We start from the raw sequence: 25,384 nt of genomic DNA on the forward strand, positions 1-25,384 counted from the left end.
GAACCGAATGACACGCCACACGGGGAGGCACCCTCCGGAGGGGAGGAGCGGGGACCGGGCTGGTATAAAGGAGTGTCGCCGTGCGCCAGGGTGTGTAGCCGCTCCTTCCCCGCAATTTCCTCTTGTCTGGCCACTGTGACCACTGGGCAGGGCCACCCATCTGGTGTGAGAAAAAGGATCTAAGTGCCCTGAGTTCGTCTACACTTCCAAGCCCAGGAAACGGGTCAAATGCTCTCACTATACAACCTGGGATGACCCTGGCTCTGGCTTCACCAACGTCACCATGGCTGGGCTGAAACAGGAGGATTCAGGAACTACCAGGGTGAAGCCAAGGACTCCAACGGTGCCACCATTCCGTACAAGAAAATCCTCCTGCAGGTTTGCCCAGGTGAGCTCTTTGCTGAGGGATGGGACCTTCCTGGGGTGTCCTGGGACATAAGGCCACTCAGGCCCTTCCCCAGCCTCCGTCACTCCAGATCCCAGCAGCTCCCTGCTCCCTCCCACACTGACCGTGGGCAGTTGGGTCCCCAGTCCCCAGTCACAGGCTGACACTTGCATCTTTGGGTGTCCTGACTCAACAGCTAGAAGCTGCACCGGAGGCCCACTGGGGATCCACACAGTGACTCAGAGGCAAGCTCACCCTGCCTGGAGCTGGCCACCTCCTGTGAGTGAGGAGGGCCTGGGTGAGTCCTGGGGTCTAGGGTTTCCTGCAGGCTGTTTTGGCCCCGGGTCTGAGGATCAGAAGGAGCGGGGCCTTGGGGACGAGTGCCTGTGCTGTCTGCCTCCACAGGAGCCCGTGGCTCTCCCCACCATTGCGACGAGCTCAGTGGCAGGCTCTCTCCCCAGCGCCCTCTCTCTCTTCCCACCAGCTCTGGGGAGGCTCCTTTCCCTGGGGCCCCAGCTCTGGCCTGAAGGACCCTGAGGGGCTGGCTCTCGCCCCTCCCCCTCTTCCTCTCAGGACTTTGGGGGCTAACCCACTCTCCTGGGAACCCTGGGTGGCATCGCCTTCTCTGTGTTGTCATCAGTCACATTTGCTTTTCTGGTGATATCCAGGCCAATCCCCGTCAGTGTCTCTGAGCACAGGTAGGTCTGGGGGTCTTATTGGAAGGGAGGGGTCTGGAAAGGGCTGGACAGGTGACTGTGTGGCCTCTGATTCAGGAAGGGGGCGGGACTGGGGGTGGACTAAGAGATCTGAATGGAGTCCCAGGTCTCATCTCAGAGCTGGGTTGGCAGGGGAGAAGGAGGGGTTGAATTTCATGTATGATGGGGCTGGGAGATAGCTGTTAATACGTGTCAGGAGTGACAGGACTTCCATGAATGCTGGTTTCACATGTGAGGGACGTGAGGTCTGTCTTCAGTCACGTGGCTACTTCCGGGAGATTCTCTGCAGACACCTCTGGGTAGTGCCCCTCCCCGTCTGTCTGTTGCAGATCTGGGGTCTTCTGCAGTAGACAGATCTGGTACCCCAACTGGTCTGCTTGTACCGCTGGCCCCAGTGGCTCTCTGCTCTCACTCCAGCCCAGTCTCTCCGCCACCACCCCACTTGGCAGGGTCATTCCTGTCTCCATGACCAATGGGCTCTGGTCCCTTCCTGGTCCCCTGGAAGCCTCTGACTCTCTTGGGGTGCCAGCTGCCCCCAGACTTGGGCTCAGAGCAGGTCATTCCCCACGAGTCAGAGGAACTGTAGGTATTGCTCCACATGCTGGCGCCGTGAGCCCATGGCTCCTTGACAGTGGTTCGGGTGGGTCAGGTACAGAATCAGGCTCCAGTTCTACGAGTCCCGGGGCCTGGACTTGGGGAGTACCAAGGCAGTGGTCACCGCAGCCTGGGTCCAGCCTGCTTCTTCTCCCTCCTCTCTCTCTCTATGGATCCAAAACTCTGTCTCCTCTGGCTTGGCCAACCCCAGACAGCTGGTCAACCTGCTGTGCGGCCTCGTCACAGCCAAGGGCCTGCTGCCATCAGCTGTGCTTGTGTTCCTGTGCTCCGGCCGTTGGGTAGGTGGGTGGGTTTGGCTTGGGCACAGAGGGCAGGGGCAGAAGGAGATGGTGAAGGCCCTGCTGGGAAAGATGGTAAGGGGGCAAGGTGGCAGGCACAGAGGTGAGGTTTCCAATCTATTCCAATATCTTTGAGGTTTCCAATCGATTTGATCCTGATTTGAACACCCCAAGGGTCTGCCATCTCTGGCTGCTTCTTTGCTTTTCATAAGCCACCAAGATCCTCTACCTCCAAACTCTCAGGTCTCGTCTAAACCTTGCCACACTCACACAGATGCACACTTATCTCGCATTCACTCATTCAGCATGACATCTGTTGAGCTGGCGTCAGTCTCTTAGAGAATGACTGGCACCTGGAGAGGTGGGGCAGGCTTGGGAAAGGAGTAGGGCCAGGCAGTGTCTGCGCTTCACTCGGAGAAATTCCTTCTCACCCCCTAGGGCTGGAAGAACACTTTGGGGGCAGCAGCAGTGAAGGTTTCTGATGGCCCGCCAACGCAGTCCAGGCGCCTGGAGCGACACTCACTCACCCACCTCTACTCTTGACCCTCCTTGTTCACTGTGATCCTTCCTGAGCAAAGACTGTTCTGTGCTCAGGGAAGACAGCTCCCAGCCCTGAATCCACTGTGTTGCAGTGCAGACCCACCCTCGCTGGACCACTCCATGGACATCCGCTCCCATGTCCCAGCCTCTTTCTCCCCAACCCTAGAGTCTTTCTCCTCCAGGGCTCCTCCTCCTGCATTTGGGTTCAGAAACCACCCAGACCATCACCTCCATCAGCGCTGGCTCCCTTCTGCCTCCCCCTCCCACCTCCCCCTCCTCTCTCCTTTGTCTTCACCCAATTCAGGCTGTTCTACCTCACACCATATCCGGGTGTCTCTCCCTTACTAGTCCTTCACTCTCAGCCTCTACCTCCCCAGGGGCTCTATAGATGGTGAATCATTCCTGGGCAGAGCCTGACATTGCTTGCACCTGCTAGGGTTTCTATTCCACAGAAAATTCATTCCAGCTTCCTTGAGGCCTGCCACCTCTAGCCCATATGAGCCTCTGCAAACACAGAGAAAACCTCAGTCTCGAAAAGACGGGTGGCGTGTGTTTCCCAAGCATCCTCGCATGCGGGGAAGAAAGGACTAGGCTCACTGGTGTTTCTCTCTTCTCACCCCCAATCTTTGAGAATGGCAGAAAACAAACAGAAAGAGAAGGTAAATCCAAATTAAGAAAACTGACCACCAACAGATTCGATTTCTGAGAGTTAAAAATTGAGATCAGGAAAATCAGAATGTTCAGAGCAGAAAGCTCAACAGCCGGAGATACAAGTCGGAGAATATATTCCTTCATTCCACCTGAGGAAAATCTGCAGCATTGTTATCGAGTCCAAGCTCAGCTTGCTGGCCTCATAGACAAGGTATTGGGGTAAGAAATAATGATTTTATTTGGAAAGCTGGGAGTCTGGGAAGGTGGCAGACTAATGTCCTAGAGAACCACCTTGCAGGCTAAGCTGCTTCAGTTTTGTCCGACTCTTTGTGACTACAGACTGTAGCTCCCCAGGCTGCTCTGTCGATGGGATTCTCCAGGCAAGAATACTGGAGTGGGCTGCCATGCCCTCCTCCAGGGGACCTTCCCGATGCAGGGATCCAACCCACGTCTCTTATGTCTCCTGCAATGACAAGGCGGGTTCTTTACCATTAGCTGCATCTGGGAAGCCCAGAGAACCATCTTACCCAAGTAGAATTCAAGCTTCTTTTACACTAAAAAAAGGTGGTGGGTAGCTGGTTACTGTGAACTCTTAGGTGTTGGAATCCTTTGCTCTTGAAGCTGTCCCCATGGTCAGCTCACCATATTCCTGTAAACCTCCAATAAGACAAATGTTACTCTTTGTTCGGCAAATGTTTATATGAATGGGAAAGTGTTACATCTTTAAAGGTCAGAGCCTTGTTCTGTGACAATCTAGAAGGATGGGATGGGGAAGGAGGTTTGGGAGTGAGGGGACATGGGTATACCTATGGCTGATTCTTGGTGATGTATAATGAAAACCCACAAAATTCTGTAAAGCAATTATCCTTCAATTAAAAAAAATAAATTAAAAAAAAGGTCGGAGCCTTGAGAATGGCTATCCTGTATATTTCAGGCTGTAGGCAACATTCTTAACTTGAAACAAAAGCAATAGAATACACAGGTTAAAGTAAAAGAAACTAATCTAATATATACTTTCCTACTACATACAGAGGTAAAGATTTAACACAAGCACACAGAATGTTTAAATTTAGAATTAATGGCAATAATTCATGGGACAGAAGAGAAACTTCAAATAACTGCAATAAATATCCTCAAAGACGCTGTACCTTTTTACTAGTCAGGCACTGACAAAAGAAAGCAAATGGCAATATTACTTTAATTTATTAATTTGACAAATCATTAAAAAGATTTTCATATCAATGCTGGCGAGGGTCTTATGAAGCAGGTGTTATCTGTGTTCATGGCAGAATATAAGTTGGTCAGCATTTTTTAAGGTGAATAGGGAGGATCTATGAAGTTTAACATGTATATTCTTTGAGTTGTCAATTCTACTTGGAGGTCCTCAGCTCTGAGACACACACACACACACACACACACACACACACAGGAGCATGCTCAGAAAGACAAAGATGTTCATCACACATTGTTTGTAACTGTGAGCCCTTGTCAAGGGTTTAGCTAAGCTCCTCTGGGATCTTGGTGCCTAGACATCCATGCTGTTTGGCCAGGAGGCTTGCCGGAGTCTTAAACTGACATTAACCCCCTCCTAGAGAGCACTGGAGTCACAAAAATAAGTTCCTGATTGACTTCCCCGGTAGCCCTGCGGTCAAGAGCCTTCTCTGTGGCCCAGAGCCTTCCCTTCACCAAAACCCCGCTCATTTCGGTTTGAAGTGACCAATTTTGTCTCAGCCCAGGTACCCCAAAGCACTCCATCCATGGACCCTAACAAAGGCTTGAGCTCCAGGTCCTGACTCTGTGCTCTGCCTTGACCTCCCCATGTGGCCTCTCGAGGCACCTGTGAGTGATAACTTCACTATTTCCATTTCCCTTGTCGTCTTTTGTTGAACCCTATCCAGCACTCTTAAAAAGTGTTAATGTAACAAAGTCATAGCAGCCCCGTGGGGCAGTAATAAGATAACAGCGCATCTCTTCTGTTAGGTACCACGGAGCAGTTCAAAAAGAATGGGACTCATCCTTATGCTAGTGGGAAGGATGGGGGGAGGGACAGTTAGGGAGTGTGGGACGGACATGTACACACTGCTATATTTAAAATGGATAACCAACAAGGACCTACTGTATAGCACAAGGAACTCTGCTCAATGCTATGTGGCAGCTTGGATGGCAGTGGCGTTTGGGGGAGAATGGATACATGTATATGTATGGCTGAGTCCCTTTGCTGTTCACCTGAAGCTGTCACAACATTGTTTGTTAATCAGCTATACCCCAATACAAAATAAAAAGTTTATTTTAAAAAAAGTAAGGAAAAAAAACAATGGGGCTCCTCTTAGGTGTGAACACAGCTTCAGGCCCAAACTTCAAGTTAGGTTTAATTGTTAGTGCAGAATGGCACGGGCTTCCTTGGTGGCTCAGTGGTAAAGAATCTGCCTGCAACGCAGGAGACGCTGGTCGATCCCTGGGTCGGTAAAATCTCCTGGAGGAGGGTACGGCAACCCATTCCAGTATTCTTGCCTGGAGAATCCCATGGACAGAGGAGCCTGGTGGGCCACATACAGTCCATAGGGTCGCAAAGAGTTGGACACAGCTGAAGCAACTGAGCACGCATGCATGCAGAGTGGCAGGGAGAGTATAGTCTCATCTCTGCAAAGAAGGATCAACTCAGACGGTACATTCTTTTGCTCATGCAAGCCTACAGTTACTGAAACCCAGGAACTGCCTAAAAATCTACACATCCATCAAACAACATGGCTACCTTTAGAGGGAAGGAGCCTGGTTAGTGTTGGGGGAAGGAGTGGAGAAGGGAACTTTATCTGTTTACCACTGTGGTGCTTGTTTTTAAGAAAGAATCTTTACATACACAATTTCATGTGTTGCTGTGTAATGAAGATAATATTTTAAATTAAATTTATTTTCTCTTGTTGATCCGGCTTCTGTCAATTCAGTTACTGGACCAGCCAAAAAGAACCTAGAAGGTAGAGGAAAATTCTTCCCCTACGGTGGGCTGCTGGATTCTACCCGGCAGAGGCAGAGAAGTCTGCAGAAAGGATGCCCACAGAGGAGCCGAAGCACCAGCAGGCCCTGCCCCAGGCCTCAGGGACTCTCTAAGCATGTTGGAGAGCCTCTGACTTGAGCCTGGGCTTGTCCAGACTCCTCAGCTGCATCTTGTGTTGTTCAGACATCCTGAGTGAGAGGAAGTGAGAGTGGGGGCTAGATAGGGTGCGGGCACAAGCTCCATGATCTGGGACTAGAGGGGACAGGGCTCTCCACAGATGGCAGCCTGAGAGAGAGAAATAGGGACTAGAGAGGAGAGAAAGCCTGAGCTGGTGTTAAGCTAATCATGCCAGAGTGACCATTCCTTACCCTGCCTGTGTCTGACTTGTCTTGGTCATCCCCAGACAAGGAATTCCTGTGCTCGTTGGTGTCAAAACTAGAAGCAAGTTCAGTTCTTAAACGATTGTTTGAGGTTCCCCATGCAAATGTTTAATTAATTAATTTTTAGCTCTACGGCATGACTTGCAGAATCTTAGTTCCCAGACTACGGACTGAACCTGGGCCACAGAAGTGACACAGGCCAAGTCTTAACCCCTGGGCTGCTGAGAAATTTCCACTCTCCCCACCCCACCACCGTATATGTTTTAAACCTTTGCAATGGTCAAGATGGAACAAAAATAATAAAATTCTATAAATAAGAACTCCCCCCCTCCAAGTACTTGTATTTTTCTCTATTGTATTGTAAAACTTTGATAAATACGTAATTTGAGTCAACTGTGTTAGAACTTCAGGTCTGTCCCAGTCTGTGTTGAACTTCAACATTATAAGGGCTTCTCTAGTGGCTCAGATGGTAAAGAATCGGCCTGCGATGAAGAGACCTAGGTTTGATCACTGGGTCAGGAAGATCCCCTGGAGAAGGAAAGGGCAACACACTCCAGTATTCTTGCCTGGAGAATTTCAGGGACAGAAGAGCTTGGTGGGCTACAGTCCATGGGGTCCCAAAGAGTCAGATATGACTGAGCGATTAATACAACAGGCAACTCAACATTATAAATGGCTTTCAAATATGTGATTTCCTTAGGGAAATCTTTTTCAGTTTCTGGAATCCTTTCTCCAGTCTTCAGTGTTTCTGGAATCCTTGCTGTCTCTGCCCAGATCTTACTCCTTCCACCTGGCTGATGGGCAGAGTCCCTCCACTGGACTCCCTTTGGGGTTTCCACCTGCAGTGCCAGCTGGGCCTCCTCTACTTGCTCTCTAGAGGTCACCGAATTCATGCTGAGCTTTAGAAGGAGTGTGGAGGAGTGGAAAGAGTCCTGATTCAGTCTGATCCTATGTGTGTGTGTTTGGGGGTGGGAGGGAGCGGTAGGAGGTATTGGGAAAGAAGTTCAGAAGATTTGGCCCTAAGCATACTTTTCTGCAGGAGACCAGAGCAGAGTGCCCTAGGCAGGAAGACTTTAGGAAAAAAATCTCAGGGAAGGCCATTGGAAGTCTAGCCAGAGCTGTCGACCTCATAGACTTGATGGGAGAGAAGGTGTAATATTCCCATTTGACAGACAGGGGGACTGAGTCCCCTCCATCCCTGCAGTCACGCAGAGAGGAGGAGCAGGCAGGTGGAGCTGCCTTTCCTCACCCCTCCTGGGACTACTGTGGTCTCAGCTTCTCTCAGATTCTTCTCACGTCCTGAATCTTGGGATTGGGAAGGAGGAAGAAGACAGGTACCCCATAGAAGGTCAACAGAGTAATGGGGGTCATCCCGCGCTGTTTTCTGTAACAGGGCCACAGACTATGCCATTGCCTGAGCGCAGTTCCCACAGAGCCATCTGCCCGCAGCTCCTCCTGGGAGAGCTCGTGTGAGGAAGAGATGGGACTCAGGACTGGGGTCAGAGACTGACCTGGGAAGTGAGAGCTTTCCTGGCAGGTTCTGTTCCCCGAGGTCCCACTGAGCTCCCCACAAAGGTCCCGATGCTCACCAGAGACTGCATCATGGGGGCTCCGGGACCCCCAGCTCTGCACGGAAGATGCTCACGCAACGACGTGGAGAAACAGCAGCGCAGGGAAACGGTGACTCCACTGTCGGCGGCGAAGGGAGGGCCCCTTTTCACACAGCAAAGTGCAAGTCGGGATGACGGAGGGCTGCGAAGAGTAAGCGTGGGCAGAACGCGATCTTGGGAGGAATCGGAGGGGAGCTGCGACGCGGTTCGCACACACGCGCAGCCTGGAGGGCCTATAGCGCACTTTGGCCAGCAGGGGGCGGGGCAGCCCGTCCATCGCCCGAGCGCGCTCCCGGCTCCCGGCCCTGCCCTGCTCCTCCGCGGAGCACGCTGCCTGCGCTTCCTGTTTATCCCCGGCGCGACTCCGGCAGAAGAAGGAGCTCTGAGCCTGGAGTCCCCTGGGCCCCCGTGATGCCACTAATTCACGGGGGAACCTTAAGAGAATCACGAGACTCCCCGTGCCTCGGTTTCCTCAATGTGAAAGAGGAGAGTGACGACTGCTTCACTTTTTAGGCCAGTGATTTCCAGGCTTACCTGCATCCGGGGATCGCCAGGGGGTCTTTAAACACACTGATGCCTGTGGGGGGGATCCTGATGCCCAGGGGGATCTTTTCATTGCTCTGCGTCTGGCGTGGGCGTTGGCATCTTCTCATACCTTCCAGGTGATTCTAAGGTGCGGACAAGTTAGAGAATTCCAGAGATAGGTACCCTGGTGACAAGGCCTCGGAAACTAAGTTGCAAGTGTGTTTTTACCTCTTTCTCCTAAGGTCCCCTTTTTACTGTCTTGTTTTCTTAAAATTGAAATTCCATCTCCTTTCTATGTCTTCCTAGCTCCTGTATAACCTGGGTAAGTGGAAAATGTATATTTCCCTCACAATCTTCCCAGGCTCCTGGGTGGTGTGGGCTGTGCAGGGCCAGAGAGTTGTGAAATATCAGTGCTTCTCCCAGGAAGACGAGTATAAGAACGAAACCTGGGGTAAAGAAGTGGCTCCAGGTTAGTGACCAGCTCCAGGCCCCAGGAAATGGCTCAGAAGCCTCCACATTTTATCTGGGATGACCCTAAATGTGATGAGGGAGACAGGCTTGGGTGGGAAGGAGAGATTTCAAGAAATGAAAAGGGACCTGGGCCAGGAAGCGGGTCTGATGGAGGAGAAGGCATGGAACAGAAGTTCCCATTCCTGAATTCCCTCGCACTGCTTCCCCCCTACTCCTCACTTCTCAGGGCTGTACCAATACTGGGGGAGGAGTATTGCCACCCGGCCCTCACTGGGACCTGTGGGAACTCGTCCCTGAACCCGGGGTCCCCCACTTCCTCCTGCTCCTTTATGACCCTGAGATCTGGGGCCTTGCAGGAAACAGCATTTCTGTGTCTCTGGAAGAGGCTTCCCAGCATCTGAGCGCAATGCTATGGGGGTGCCTCTCCCCGCCAGAGCTGAGGACCCCCAGATTGCCTTCTCTCAATACAATTCCAAGTCTCCAAAGCATGGGTCTCCCACCTGTGGGACTCTCCCTGAGCATCTAGGCCGCCCCCTCCCACCCAGCTCACCTCAGTGGAAGCAAACACAACTGACAGGCATTCTCCCCTCCCCTCTCCCTCTCCCCTTCTCTCGGGATTCGTGTTTCTCCATCACCCACCAGATCAGGTCCCCATTGCTCACCGCAGTCAGCTTTGACTCCCCTTTTTCTAGTTAAAGGACATATCTTATTTCATACCACATAAAAATGGTATTTTATATACCATATAAAAATGTAATATTTGATATTTTCCAAAAAACACATGCATTTAAAACATCTATGGCAATGAAGGAAAGTTATTCCCATCCTATATGCCAGATAAAGGGTTAATAGCTTTTGTACATAAACATCTGTTTTTAAAATAAATAAATTTTTAAAAAGTAAATAAATAATCAAACACTTCATTTTTAAAAAGGCTTAGGATATGAACAAGTAATTCATTAGAAAATAAAGAAGAAACAATATGAACACATGTATGAACACGTGTGCAAAATGGCTGATAAAGAAACATGAAATGAGTGCTCTCACGCTTGGACCATCCATTCAAAGAAGATGAAAATAATGATAATCACCTTCTGTGCTCGAGAGGTGTAGGGCAAAGGGAATTCTGGTGAATTGTTGGGAGGACAAAATTGATAGCCTCTTCCTGGAGTGAATTAAAAGGCAGAGAAAATCATTTATTTATTCCACCATTTGGGTTGTTTCTAAGATTTGGCTGCTGTGAAAAAAGCTGCTGTGAACAAAGCTGCTGTGAACAGTTTTGTTCAGAAGCAGCAAAAGGAAAACGAAAGAGGCAGCTACTTAGTGAAGCAGTTTTGTGAAATTTTTTCTAAGTAACTTGACATGTGCGATGATTGCTGTTTAAAAAGACACAGGGCTTCCCTGATAGCTCAGTTGGTAGAGAATCCGCCTGCAATGTAGGAGACCCCGGGTTGATTCCTGGGTCAGAAGATCCCCTGGAGAAGGGATAGGCTCCCCACTCCAGTATTCTTGGGCTTCCCTTGTGGTGCAGCTGTAAACAATCCACCTGCAATGCGGGAGTCCTGGGTTCGATCCCTGGGTTGGGAAGATCCCCTAGAGAAGGGAACGCCTACCCACTCCAGTATTCTGGCCTGGAGAATTCCATGGACTGTATAGTCTCTGGGGTCGCAAAGAGTTGAACATGACTGAGCAACTTTCACAGCTCACATCTCAAAAAGACACAAAATTGTACAAGATTCAAAAAGCCAAAAACTCCTCTTCTCTGTCATTCTAAGCCTCAGTTTCCATTCCCCTGAAGGAATCACTTAAAATCTCTTATCTATTTATTCAGATGTTTACGTCTATATTCTGGGGAAGGAAACTATAGAAGAGAGAAAAATAAAGTTTATATGTTATTTATTGATTTTCCAGTTTTACATATTATCTGTTAATCTATTAATGAAGATGAGAATTGAATCACTGCCTCGCTATCCCTCCCAATTCCACTTCCTCTACCTGTAAACCCACAGTCAATCACAGCTGCCCATAAAAGGTGGATGGACATTCAGCTTTTACATATTCTGGTCCTGTAAATATTTTTTATAGTCTAGCCATGGAAACAACGTACTATGATCATGTTTTCTTTTCAGTATAAGTCATTCCACTCTCCGCCCCCCCCCCCCCACCCACTGAATCTTCTAACATTCTTATCTGGGGTGGGGGAAGGGTGTAGGCCTGTCTTCTAATACTCTTGAATCCTAGTTGCTGCTGTGGGAAGTCATTACTGAAATGGAATAATAACTATCTTCCAGAATGTAGAGAGAAAAAGGAATTTAATTTTAAAACGCTGATTTACAGGACTTCCCCGATGGTGCAGTGGATAAGAATCCGCCTGCCAGGGCTTCCCTGGTGGCTTAGATGGTCAAGAGTCCACTGCCAAGGCAGGGGACACAGCCTCAACCGCTGGTCTGGGAAGATTCCACATGCCTCAAGCCCGTGGGCACATCTACTGAGCCCAGATGCTGCAGCCCCTGCAGCTCTCACATCTAGAGCCCGTGCTCCACAGCAGGAGAAGCGCTGCAATGAGAAGCCGGTGCACCACCCCTAGAGAGTAGCCCTGCTCTCCGCAACTAGAGAAAGCCCGCGTGGAGCGGCAAAGGCTCAGCACAGCCACAAACAAACAAAGCAGTGTGCACATGTCAAAAAAATAAATGATTTACAAAACCATCAGGAGTAGGGAGACAACTTGGTGTTTTTCCCGAAGGACAGAAGAATATGAAAAGAATTTTCTTAAGCTGGTTTTAGAAAAGGCAGAGGAACCAGAGATCAAATTGCCAACATCCGCTGGATCATGGAAAAAGCAAGAGAGTTCCAGAAAAACATCTATTTCTGCTTTATTGACTATGCCAAAGCCTTTGACTGTGTGGATCACAATAAACTGTGGAAAATTCTGAAAGAGATGGGAATACCAGACCACCTGACCTGCCTCTTGAGAAACCTATATGCAGGTCAGGAAGCAACAGTTAGAATTGGACATGGAACAACAGACGGGTTCCAAATAGGAAAAGGAGTACATCAAGGCTGTATATTGTCACCCTGCTTATTTAACTTCTGTGCAGAGTACATCATGAGAAATGCTGGGCTGGAAGAAGCACAAGCTGGAATCAAGATTGCCGGGAGAAATATCAATAACCTCAGATATGCAGATGACACCACCCTTATGGCAGAAAGCGAAGAAGAAGAGCCTCTTGATGAAAGTGAAAGAGGAGAGTGAAAAAGTTGGCTTAAAGCTCAACATTCAGAAAACGAAGATCATGGCATCTGGTCCCATCACTTCATGGAAAATAGCTGGGGAAACAGTGGAAACAGTGGCAGACTTTATTTTTTGGGGCTCCAAAATCACTGCAGATGGTGATTGCAGCCATGAAAGTAAAAGTCACTTACTCCTTGGATGGAAAGTTATGACCAAATTAGACGGCATATTAAAAAGCAGAGACATCACTTTGCCAACAAAGGTCTGCCTAATAAAGGCTATGGTTTTTCTGGTAGTCACATATGGATGTGAGAGTTGGACTATAAAGAAAGCTGAGCACCAAAGAATTGGTGCTTTTGAACTGTGGTGTTGGAGAAGACTCTTGAGAGTCCCTTGGACTGCAAGGCAATCCAACCAGTCCATCCTAAAGGAAATCAGTCCTGGGTGTTCATTGGAACGACTGATGCTAAAGCTGAAACTCCAATACTTTGGCCACCTGATGCAAAGAGCTGACTCATTTGAAAAGACCCTGATGCTGGGAAAGATTGAGGGTAGAAGAAGGGGATGACAGAGGATGAGATGGTTGGATGGCATCACTGACTCAATGGACATGAGTTTGGGTGAACTCCAGGAGTTGATGATGGACAGGGAGGCCTGGCGTGCTGCGGGTTCATGGGGTTGCAAAGAGTTGGACATGACTGAGTGACTGGACTGAACTGGACTGAAAATGGAGAAGAAAATTTTGCTGAAGTGAAGGGAAACGAAGAGTGTTGATTAAAAGGGCTTCCTGCATTCCAAACAGAATTAATGAAAAGAGAGCTATGTTCTGTCTGTCAGGATAAGCTCATTTATACTGGAGTCATAAACACACTCTACCCTTCTGCGGCTTTGCAGGACAAATGTTGACTTCTCTCCAGTATGCTGAGGGTCCCTGGTAAACTTTCAAGGCATTGTCCTTGGAGGCTGCCTCCGAGTTCCAGGCTGCTTCAGTCTGATGGCCTGTCCAAATCAACAGGTGCTTCTCTAGCGGAAGAAAGTGCCAGAAAGAGAAGCAATTAAATGTTCTCACCCGGAACTGACACAATACAGTTCTTTTGACAAAACCAATATAATATTGCCTTGCCCAATTTCAAGGAGCTGAAAATGATGATTCTCTCAATGTCTAGAAATAAAAATAAACTGAATACCACCAAGCAGTTGTAATGTCAACCATACACCTGTATGCCAAAAAAAAAAAAAAGTTTATCTACAATAACTAAGAGAAAATTCTTAAAATAACTAAGAGAAAATCAGTGTTGGAGGGAAGAAAGGCTTACTTCTAAAGGACTTAAAAAAAATCTTGGCTTCAGAGTTTTCTGCTGCAGCATGAATGCCAGAAGACAACAAATTATTCTTTCTTGAGAATAGAGGGAAATATTATGATCCAGTAATTTCATGCCTCATTAAATTGTCCTCATTGTGTAAAGACAACCCAGAGTTTTCATGTGAAAGAAACTAGGTATCTTTCTTTGAAAATATAGATCGAAAATTTACTGAGTTCACTGAGGTAAAAAGTAAAAAACAAAATGACAAAAGAGGAAGCTGTGGTTTACAAATACGTTTAATCAGAAACCAGTCAGGCTGAAGATAAGCTAACTGCTGTAATTCTGTCTTAAAGATAAACAAAACTTAACGTTTGTAACTGTTGCTAGCTAGGGCATAGAAATGTAATTGAGTTTTACATTTTGATCTTCTATTTAGTGACTTGATAATTTCTCCTATTAACTCTAGTCATATACGTTTGGAATTTCTAACACAGATAATCATATCACTGCAAACATGTTAGTTTTATCATCTGCTTCTGATACTTATGGCTTCCTTCTATTTTTTGTTTTTCCTAGTCTTAAGGCGTTGCCTTGGCTTTTCAGTAGGATGATGGCTAGAAGAGATGAACGTGCACATGCCTGTCCTGCTCCTGGATTTGAAGGGAATGCATTCCCTTTTCCAAAGTCAGGATTCTCATCATACGCTACATTGCTCCGTTCAGTGGTAATTTTGTGGCACGTGCACGCTCAGTCACCCAGTCTTGTCTGACTGGTTACGACCCCATGGACTGTAGCCCACCAGGCTCTTCTGTCCATGGGATTCTCCAGGCAAGAACACCGGAGCAGGTTACCATTTCCGACTCCAGGGGATCTTCCTGACCCAGAGATCGAACCTGTGTCTCCTGCGTTGGCAGGCAGATTCTTTACCACTAGTGCCAGCTGGGAAGCCCTCAGGTCTATAATAGGTACATTTCTAGCAGTGGAATTGCTGGGTTGGTGGGAACATACATTTCTACTGATGCTGTCAAAATTGCCTTCGTCACAGTACTCTTGGGGCTCCGAGGGTAAACCTGTAGTCCCAGTGACCGACAGTGAGTGAGGTGCCCGCAGCTAATGCTAAGTCAGCGTCGGCGACTGTTTGCTTTCTGTCCATCTGCTGGGTCCGGGTTACACTTTGTTGTGTTTTGTACCTTGTCAGGGATTAGGAAGGGCGATCGGCTTTTTGAGCACTGATGGCACTGTTTGCATTGCTGCTTTTCTGTGGCCTGCCTGTTTCTGTTCCTGTGCATTTATTTGTCTTTGGGCTACTGGCCCTTTTCGTACTTGTCTTTGGGCTACTGGCCCTTTTCTTACTGTTCTCTTTGAACCACAAATGGTTTCCTAAAACTAAGCCATGCAAACAGACGTGCTTCAGGGAGGAATGGCCTGAGACCTGTGAGCAGAAAGAACATGAAGGATCGGCTCCTGGAGGTGCCAGCGGTGACCTGGTGAGAAATGGCCGTGCGGGGAGAGGGAGGTGGGGCCTGGGGGTGGTGGGGGTGCAAGAGCATTAGGTTGAGATGGAACTGACTGTTGATGGCAGAAAGAGGATGTAGGAGGTGAGGGAGAGAGCATCTGGGATGACTGGCAGATGTGTGGGGCCAGTGATAGAGGGAGAGCCCGGGGGAGGGAGCGGTTGGCCTAAGAGGAGGTCTGAGAACCACCCCCTCCCCTGTGGGGTGAGGAATGCACCCCAGGTGCTAGGCGTTGTTCTTCACAAATATAAGGTCAAAGTCTTTCTTTCAGGAACTGTATGGTTCACTGGTTGGGGGGCTTCCCAGCATAACCAAAACTGGGGTCTGGCTGCTCACCGCTAATAAAGAGGGAAAGTTGATGGAAAAGGAAAGTTTGCTTTATTTTGGATGCTGGCAACTGCGGAGAGGGAGGGTAGACGCCTGTCCAAAGGCTGACTCCCCCGACCTGACCATCAGGGGGCAAGAAGGAGGAAGGCAGAAGGAGGGGGCTACATGAGGAAACAGCAGTCAGCTCTGATAGTCACCTTGACATTGGTCATCTGTGGTCTGACCAGTGTCATCTTGATTTCTGAATTGGAGTGAATCCACTCCCTGACTCTCTCTGAGGCCCTCGCCTGCTTCCCCTGTTCCACCAAGCCTGCACCTTCCCTCCGCCCCTTCTCCCTCCTGTTCTCGCCTGCTTACTGCCTTTCAGCCCATGGGTCCAGGAGTAGAGACAATGAGAAGATGTCTATTTTCCTGTGACCAGCCTCTGCATCGCCCTCCCAGTACCCTGGTCACTCTGTCTTGTGTTTTCAGGGCCCCTGCCCACAGTCCAGAGACCCTCCTGAGAACACCAGTTCTCAGGAGCATCCCTGACCCTTGTTTCAGAATGGGTTTGGTGGTGGGAGGCTGGGGAAGCCCCCAGCAGTCAGCCCTTGAGAGCAGTGGGAGCTCCTTTTGGTCTGTGATGAGCATTTGTCTTCGGGTGAACTATGGAGCAATCAAGTGAGGAGCATCCAGGGAGGAAGGCCTTGTGTGAGTTTAGAAGGATGGAAGGCGCTGATGGCAGCTGGAATAGTCTCCAAGCCTGGGGAAATCCACAGGCAACGACTGCTCTGTGAACCTCTCAGATGCGCTACAGTCTAAAGGGAAGGAGGGTGAAGGTCCTTGGTTCTACTTCCATCACCACCAGGATGTAAGTTCAAGGTTAGGTCATTCCTCTAGACTTTGAACCACAGCTCCCAGCAGTGTGTCAGACCAACAGCATTTGATAAAATCTGTTACACACTGACATAAGCCCCAGTTTTTATTTTATAAAGAGATTGCTTCCATCTTCCATGACCGTCATTTTCTTTAGAGAGAAGGCAGTTTTTTATTGCCTTGGATCAGGAGGGTAAGAACCACATCTGGCAACGGCAGGATGCAGAGGGAGGAAACCGGGGGCCTGAGGACACCATGCAGCCCAGCCCCCACCCACCCCTTAGACAGCAGAGCTTGGCTTTACATGAGATGGAAATAAACCCCTAAGCTGTGTTAAGCACCGTCACTTGGAGTTTCTCTGTTCTTTAGAACTGAACCCAGTGCCAACAAATACAGCTATCTGTGGAGAGTTTTGTTAGGTGAACAGTTTCAGTTTAGCAGTTATTCCTCCTAAGCATTTTGATGATGTTTATTCCACTGCCTTCTGGCTTGTGTTGTTGCAGGTGGGAAGTCTGCTACTTGAAATCCTTCATAAGTGAAGACTGCTTCCTCTTAGTTTTATGTTCTGCAATTTCTCGACAATATGCCAAGGTGAGGGTTTCTTTTTGTTTATGTTGCTTGGTTTGTGAAAGCTTGTGTCTGTGGCTTAATGATTTGTTGTAACTCTGGAAAATTCTCAGTCTCTTCACATAATGCTTCTTCAGTTATGCCCAGCATGTAGAGACCTGCTCCCATCCGGACAAGAAGAAAGAGCCAGTCACAAATTTTCCTGAATCTCCAAGGAGTTGAGGTTGTAAGACAATGGAATAAATTAAAACCCAAAGGAAGAGAGGCCACTCCACATAGACTCAAGACGTTATCCCTGGCTCACCTCTCCTCAGGAGGGGAGGAAAAGATGGAAAATACCAAACAAGTGGGTCAGAACAGTTCAGCTGTTTCACCAAATTATCAAAGATCAAGTGCAGGCTAGCAGGACAGTAACTCCTGGGATCCCAAGACACAAGAGGAGTGTTCACACCAACTTTCAGCTTCTCTTCCAGGTGCTCATGGGAAGGATGGAAGACGGAAAGTCTCCCTCAATGGGGAGGACCTGGAACAAGGGAGTGGGAAAATAGATCCCTACTCTCTATGGAACAAAAGTATCAAGCACCTGGGGTAAGGGCAACAAGTCTTGTCATCCCCAGGGAAGAGGTGGAGACCCACTGAAGCTAAGGAAGTGTACAGAAAATACTGTCTGGCTTCCAAGAGCACAAATGTGAGGGCTGGAGGTCCAGCAGTCATTTTGGCCACAAGATGATAGACTTTGGAGGCCGTGAATAGAGTGGTGGGGCAGAGAGAAGGAACCAAATTCCCTGATGATGATCAGCCCAGCCCTAGGTGTCTATCTCTGAACTTTTTAGTAAAAGATAATAAACTCTTATTGGAATCTTCTTTGGTATTCAGCCTGCTAATTCTGAATGAATAAGTACAGAATGAATTTATTGATGTACATGAGTAAGTACAACTCATTTAGCGAGGACCCGCATGTTTCTGGAACTTCCCTAGATCATAAATCCTACGTGTAAACAAGGATTCAGCCAGGCTACAAGGTAACCTTGTTTTCATGGGTAGACCTCCTTGCAAACTTCAGCAACTATTAAAAAAAATTCTAGGTTAAAATGATTTTAGTGTGAAACACATTACTAAGATAACACTTTTTGAGTATTGAGGGCTGAGGACACAGTCTAAAAATTACTGCTGCTTAGAATGCTACCTCCACTTAATAGGTGAGAAGTTACAGAAGCATATCCAAAGATAAACTGAGTAAATTGCTCCCTCTAGTGGTGACTTTTCATTTATACACGACTGAGACGATCTCTGTTAGTCTCCAAGGCAAACCATTCAATATCACAGTTATCCAAGTCTATGCCCCAACCAGTAACGCTGAAGAAACTGAAGTTGAACGGTTTTATGAAGACGTACAAGACCTTTTAGAACTAACACCCCAAAAGATGTCCTTTTCATTATAGGGGACTGGAATGCGAAAGTAGGAAGTCAAGAAACACCTGGAGTAACAGGCAAATTTGGCCTTGGAATGCAGAATGAAGCAGGGCAAAGACTAATAGAGTTTTGCCAAGAAAATGCACTGGTCATAGCAAACACCCTCTTCCAACAACACAAGAGAAGACTCTACACATGGACATCACCAGATGGTCAACACGGAAATCAGATTGATTATATTCTTTGAAGCCAAAGATGGAGAAGCTCTATACAGTCAACAAAAACAAGACCAGGAGCTGACTGTGGCTCAGATCATGAACTCCTTATTACCAAATTCAGACTCAAATTGCAGAAAGTAGGGAAAACTGCTAGACCATTCAGGTATGACCTAAATCAAACCCCTTATGAGTATACAGTGGAAGTGAGAAATAGATTTAAGGGCCTAGATCTGATAGAGTGCCTGATGAACTATGGAATGAGGTTCGTGACATTGTACAGGAGACAGGGATCAAGACCATCCCTATGGAAAAGAAATGCAAAAAAGGAAAATGGCTGCCTGGGGAGGCCTTACAAATAGCTGTGAAAAGAAGAGAGGTGAGAAGCAAAGGAGAAAAGGAAAGATATAAGCATCTGAATGCAGAGTTCCAAAGAATAGCAAGAAGAGATAAAAAAGCCTTCTTCCGCGATCAATGCAAAGAAATAGAGGAAAACAACAGAATGGGAAAGCTAGAGATCTCTTCAAGAAAATTAGAGATACCAAGGGAACATTTCATGTAAAGATGGGCTTGATAAAGGACAGAAATGGTATGGACCTAACAGAAGCAGAAGATGTTAAGAAGAGGTGGCAAGAATACACAGAAGAACTGTACAAAAAAGAGCTTCACAACCCAGATAATCATGATGATGTGATCACTAATCTAGAGCCAGACATCTTGGAATGTGAAGTCAAGTGGGCCTTAGAAAGCATCAGTACGAACAAAGCTAGTGGAGGTGATGGAATTCCAGTTGAGCTGTTTCAAATCCTGAAAGATGATGCTGTGAAAGTGCTGCACTCAATATGCCAGCTGCTGGCGACGGAATGAAACACCAACACTGCAGAGTGGTTTGAATCTTTTTACTTTACAACTGCCACTTCTTGCAGCTGCTTTACTTTATATCTTTTGCACAACAATCTGCGGGGCAAGTTGCCAAACACCATAATTCAGCGACTATACAGTGCGCAGGCGCGGGGCGAGATAACCTTTACCTTGACTTATTTACTGCAGCTAAGACTTTGTTTTGAGAACTTCCTTATCAACTTAGAATCCATTTTGTCCCTGGGTCTGTTCCTTTTGAGGAATCAGAGAAACATCCTTGTGTGCAAGAAATGTTCTTTTCCCACGGGAACAAACAGAGGATTCTTGACTGAACATCTCGTTTGCAAGAATGTTCAGCCCTGGTTGAGAGTCTTGTTTGCAAGCACTTCCCAACCTTCCTTATACTTTGTTCCCTACACTGGGCAGAACATCTCATTTGCAAGAATGTTCAGCCCTGGTTGAGAGTCTTGTTTGCAAGCACTTCCCAACCTTCCTTATACCTTGTTCCCTACACCAGCAAATTTGGAAAACTCAGCAGTGGCCACAGGACTGGAAAAGGTCAGTTTTCATTCCAATTCCAAAGAAAGGCAATGCAAAAGAATGCTCAAACTACCACACAATTGCACTCATCTCACATGCTAGTAAAATAATGCTCAAAATTCTCCAAGCCAGGCTTCAGCAATACGTGAACCATGAACTTCCTGATGTTCAAGCTGGTTTTAGAAAAGGCAGAGGAACCAGAGATCAAATTGCCAGCATCCGCTGGATCATGGAAAAAGCAAGAGAGTTCCAGAAAAACATCTATTTCTGCTTTATTGACTATGCCAAAGCCTTTGACTGTGTGGATCACAATAAACTGTGGAAAATCCTGAAAGAGATGGGAATACCAGATCACCTAACCTGCCTCTTGAGAAATCTGTATGCAGGTCAGGAAGCAACAGTTAGAACTGAACATGGAACAACAGACTGGTTCCAAGTAGGAAAAGGAGTACGTCAAGGCTATATATTGTCACCCTGCTTATTTAACTTCTGTGCAGAGTACATCATGAGAAACGCTGGGCTGGAAGAAACACAAGCTGGAATCAAGATCACCGGGAGAAATATCAATAACCTCAGATATGCAGATGACACCACCCTTATGGCAGAAAGTGAAGAGGAACTAAAAAGCCTCTTGATGAAAGTGAAAGAGGAGAGCGAAAAAGTTGGCTTAAAGCTCAACATTCAGAAAACGAAGATCATGGCATCTGGTCCCATCACTTCATGGGAAATAGATGGGGAAACAGTGGAAACAGTGGCAGACTTTATTTTTTGGGGCTCCAAAATCACTGCAGATGGTGACTGCAGCCATGAAATTAAAAGGCACTTACTCCTTGGAAGAAAAGTTATGACCAACCTAGATAGTATATTCAAAAGCAGAGATATTACTTTGCCAAATAAGGTCCATCTAGTCAAGGCTATGGTTTTTCCAGTGGTCATATATGGATGTGAGAGTTGGACTGTGAAGAAGGCTGAGCGCCGAAGAATTGATGCTTTTGAGCTGTGGTGTTGGAGAAGACTCTTGAGAGTCCCTTGGACTGCAAGGAGATCCAACCAGTCCATTCTGAAGGAGATCAACCCTGGGATTTCTCTGGAAGGAATGATGCTGAAGCTGAAGCTCCAGTACTTTGGCCACCTCATGCGAAAAGTTGACTCATTGGAAAAGACTCTGATGCTGGGAGGGATTGGGGGCAGTAGGAGAAGGGGACGACAGAGGATGAGATGGCTGGATGGCATCACGGACTTGATGGACATGAGTCTGAGTGAAATCCGGGAGATGGTGATGGACAGAGAGGCCTGGTGTGCTGCGATTCATGGGGTTGCAAAGAGTCAGACATGACTGAGCGACTGAACTGAACTGAACTGAACTGAGACGACTGGGTTTATTGTTTTGTTTTGTGATAAAAAAAAAAAGTCTAAGTTTGGAAAGTTTTAAATTGACTTCTTTTAAACTTTTTTTTTTTCTTGAAAAAATGAGTTTGTGTTTTTTCTATTTGAAAATAGTGCAGTTACTGTGGAATGAATGGCATTTTTCCCCATTAAAACTTACATGATTAAGGGTTTCTCACATAATTATTTTATGAAAGATCTGCCATTAACAGACTGGTTATTGTACAAATAGCTGGTGTCTATGCAAACTGGCTTTTGCAATCCATATAAAATTGAAAATAGTGAGAACCTGTGCTATCATTCCACTAGGACATTTTGAAAAAGTATTAAAAGCATAACATTTTGATAATAATTCTTCACATAATTGAATCATTAATAGTAGTATAATCATTTTATGAAATTATTAATAAACTCTGGACTAATACAATACTGATTTGGCAGGAGATAGATGGGCTTCAGGTCAGACTTTTACAGTTGGCCTCCTGTCTGCATTTCATGGGGCAGGAAGCAGTGGGCTTCAGGCTGGATACTTACAACTGTTCACATTTCCTGAGACAGGAGATAGATGGGCTCCAGTTGAGGACTTTACAATCAGCCTCCTGTTTGCCCTCCAAAATGGAAGTAACAACAGAAACAGGGTAAGTAACCAGTCTTTGTCTCTTGTAAACTCTAAGAGTCCTGGCAATAGTCAAGGTAGAAGTGATGGCAGGGACAAAGAGGGGCAAAATTCTGTTTGAGTAAAGGATTAAGGGATCTCCGCTCTCACCTTTTTGGGACAAAGGAGACATTACAGGTGCACAAAAAGGCCCCCTGTGGGTCAGAAGTCAGGGGATAATGCCAGGCCATAGTGAATGAGTCTTGCACCTCCCAGAAGCCTTCACTTTGAGATCCATCTTGGCTGAGAACTGTGTGTGTGTGTGCCCAGGGGAGGGCCTCAGGGAAGGTCATGTGTGGACAAAGAGACCAGATAATTGGCTAAAGGTAAACAAAGACCCAGAAGAACTGACCTATATACACGACTTAACTGCCTCTTTCCTGAGCTCCTCCTCACTAAGAAGGATGCCCACACCCTTTCTCTCTGGGTGTGAATCCCTGTTTTGCTTCTATCTTAACTAAAACTGTCTCCCTGAATGCTCTCCCACTTGTTATGCTATGTCTTCAATAATAAACTTTGTATTCCTGCATTTACAGTTTTTGTCTCTGTGATAAATACGTTTTTTACTGGGGGCAAAAATCCAGGAAAAAATAGCTTCTAGCCTCTAGTGCTTGCTAGGATTCTTGGTTCTCATCCAGGCTACCCAGGTTTAATTTCTGGGCAGGGAATTAAGATCTTGCTTCATGCCACTATTCACTGCTGCCAAGCCAAAATCACTGGGACAATGAATGTTTCTATCTAAATATTTTTGAGAAACTGGAGTTCAAACTGTAAGCAAACTATGGTCAAAGAAAATGCTGGTATATATCATGGACTGAATCTAAATTAAAGATCTAATATATATCATTCATATATGAATATAAGTAATGCACATGTACACAGACTCACACTTATATGATTTTGAGCAATGAAATAAAGAACTTAGTGGATTTTAGGTAAGGCTTCAAAAACTTGTACTTGTCTGTATTATCTTTTTCATTTATCATAGGAAATTCTCCCTAAAATTATTAGATACTCTCCCTAATCTCTTCCTGAGGTTAGAATGGAAGTGATTCTTTGCAGTTCACTGACATCTGCCAAGGTCATACAATTAATATCAGGAGGATACTCTGGGCAAGGCTTCCAGGTGGTGCCAGTGCAAAGAATCCTGCCAATGCAGGAGACAAAGAAATGTTGGTTTGATCCCTGGGGTGGGAAGATCTCCTGGAGGAGGGCATGGCAACCGACTCCAGTATTCTTGCCAGGAGAATCCCATGGACAGAGGAGCCTGACGGGCTATAATCCATAGGGTCACAAAGAGTCGGACAGGACTGAAGCAGCTTAGCACTCATCCACTTGGACAGTCAGTTCAGTTCAGTCGCTCAGTCGTGTCCAACTCTTTGCAACCCCATGGTCTGCAACATGCCAATCCTCCCTGTTCATCACCAACTCCAGGAATTTACTCAAACTCATGTCCATTGAGTCAGTGATGCCATCCAACCTTCTCATCCTCTGTTGTGCTCTTCTCCTCCTGCCTTCAAGCTTTCCCAGCATCAGGGTCTTTTCCAATGAGTCAGTTCTTCCATCAGGTGGCCAAAGTATTGGCGTTTCAGCTTCAACATCAGTCCTTCCAATGAATATTCAGGACTGATTTCCTTTAGGATGGACTGGTTGGATCTCCTTGGAGTCCAAGGGACTCTCAAGAATCTTCTCCAATACCACAGTGCAAAAGCATCAATTCTTTGACATTCAGCTTTCTTTACAGTCCAACTTTCACATCCATACATGACCATAGGAAAAACCATAGCCTTGACTAGACGGACCTTAGTCGGTAAAGTAATGTCTCTGCTTTTTAATATGCTATCTAGGTTGGTCATAGCCCTTCTTCCAAGGAGCAAGCTTATTTTAATTTCATGGCTGCAATCACCATCTACAGTGATTTTGGAGCCCCCAAAATTAAGTCTCTCACTGTTTCCATTGTTTCCCCATCTATTTGCTATGAAGTGATGTGACTGGATGCCATGATGTTCTTTTTCTGAATGTTGAGCTTTAAGCCAACTTTTTCACTCTCCTCTTTCACTTTCATCAAGAGGCTCTTTGGTTCTTCTTCACTTTCTGCCATAAAGGTTGTGTTATCTGCATATCTGAGGTTATTGATATTTCTCCTGGCAATCTTGATTCCAGCTTGTGCTTTATCCAGCTTGGCATTTTGTATGATGTACACTGCATATAAGTTAAATAAGCAGGATAACAATATACAGCCTTGACATACTCCTTTCCCAATTTGGAACCAGTCTGTTGTTCTATGTCCAATTCTAACTGTTGCTTCCTGACCTGCATACAGATTTCTCAGGAGGCAGGTTAGGTGGTCTGGTATTTCCATCTCTTTCAGAATTTTCCACAGTTTATTGTGATCCACACAGTCAAAGGCTTTGGCATAGTTAATAAAGCAGAAGTAGATGTTTTTCTGGAACTCTCTTGCTTTTTCGATGATCCAGCGGATGTTGGCAATTTGATCTCTGGTTCCTCTGCCTTTTCTAAATCCAGCTTGAACATCTGGAAGTTCTTGGTTCACATAACTGTTGAAGTCTGACTTGGAGAATTTTGAGCATTACTTCGCTAGCGTGTGAAATGAGTGCAATTGTGTGGTAGTTTGAACATTATTTGACATGCCTTTCTTTGGTACTGGAATGAAAACTGACTTTTCCAGTCCTGTGGCCACTGCTGAGTTTTCCAAATTTGCTGGCATATTGAGTGCAGCACTTTAACAGCATCATCTTTTAGGATTTGAAACAGCTCAACTGGAATTCCATCACCTCCACTAGCTTTGTTCCTAGTGATGCTTCAACTGATTCAATAATCATTCATTTCTCCCACCTGGAGGGGGTTTCAGTATTTGTAAAACCACTCAAAACTATTGTGTGTATCCATTGATGGGGAACCAGGTCTTTGCCCCAAAGCTACTCTATTGTTTCTCTAGACTGTCTCTCCCTGGTCTGACATCCCTCCCTTTCCCAAACAGCAGGTACTCAGATCTCCCAGCTGGGACTCAGGGAAGGTTGAGGAGGCAGAGTGAAGACTGTTTCCTGTAATTAAAGAAATGAAGGGCACAGAAAGGCCGTGTGCCCAGGAGCGTCATGGGGTCCTGTTCTCCCCATTCTCCCTGTTCTCCCATTTCTTTTCTTTTTTAACTTTTTATTCCATATTGGAGTATAGACAGTTAACAATGTTGTGATAGTTTGTACTCCCATGCCTGATGCAAACGAACCATCAAAGCTCTGCTCACTGAAGCTTTAGAGGCTTGGCTGATAGAAGCTTCTACAGCCACGTTAGAGAAAGGAGAAATGTGAATTCTGTGCTGACTCTTAAAGCT

The 25,384-nt window shown here is 46.5% G+C and overlaps 1 long non-coding RNA gene across 1 annotated transcript; it reads right to left on the reverse strand.

The window, feature by feature from the left end:
• Positions 1-8,915: 8,915 nt before the first annotated feature.
• Positions 8,916-19,677, reverse strand: LOC120870141. The gene is made up of 3 exons (XR_005722733.1): positions 19,508-19,677; positions 15,632-15,633; positions 8,916-8,926 (listed from the first exon to the last, which is right to left on the reverse strand). It is a non-coding gene; the product is annotated as an uncharacterized LOC120870141 (long non-coding RNA).
• Between the last annotated feature and the right edge of the window lie 5,707 nt (positions 19,678-25,384).

The sequence above is a fragment of the Oryx dammah genome, unplaced genomic scaffold, assembly GCF_014754425.2.
Source record: "Oryx dammah isolate SB20612 unplaced genomic scaffold, SCBI_Odam_1.1 HiC_scaffold_11, whole genome shotgun sequence".
Lineage (NCBI taxonomy): Eukaryota > Metazoa > Chordata > Mammalia > Artiodactyla > Bovidae > Oryx > Oryx dammah.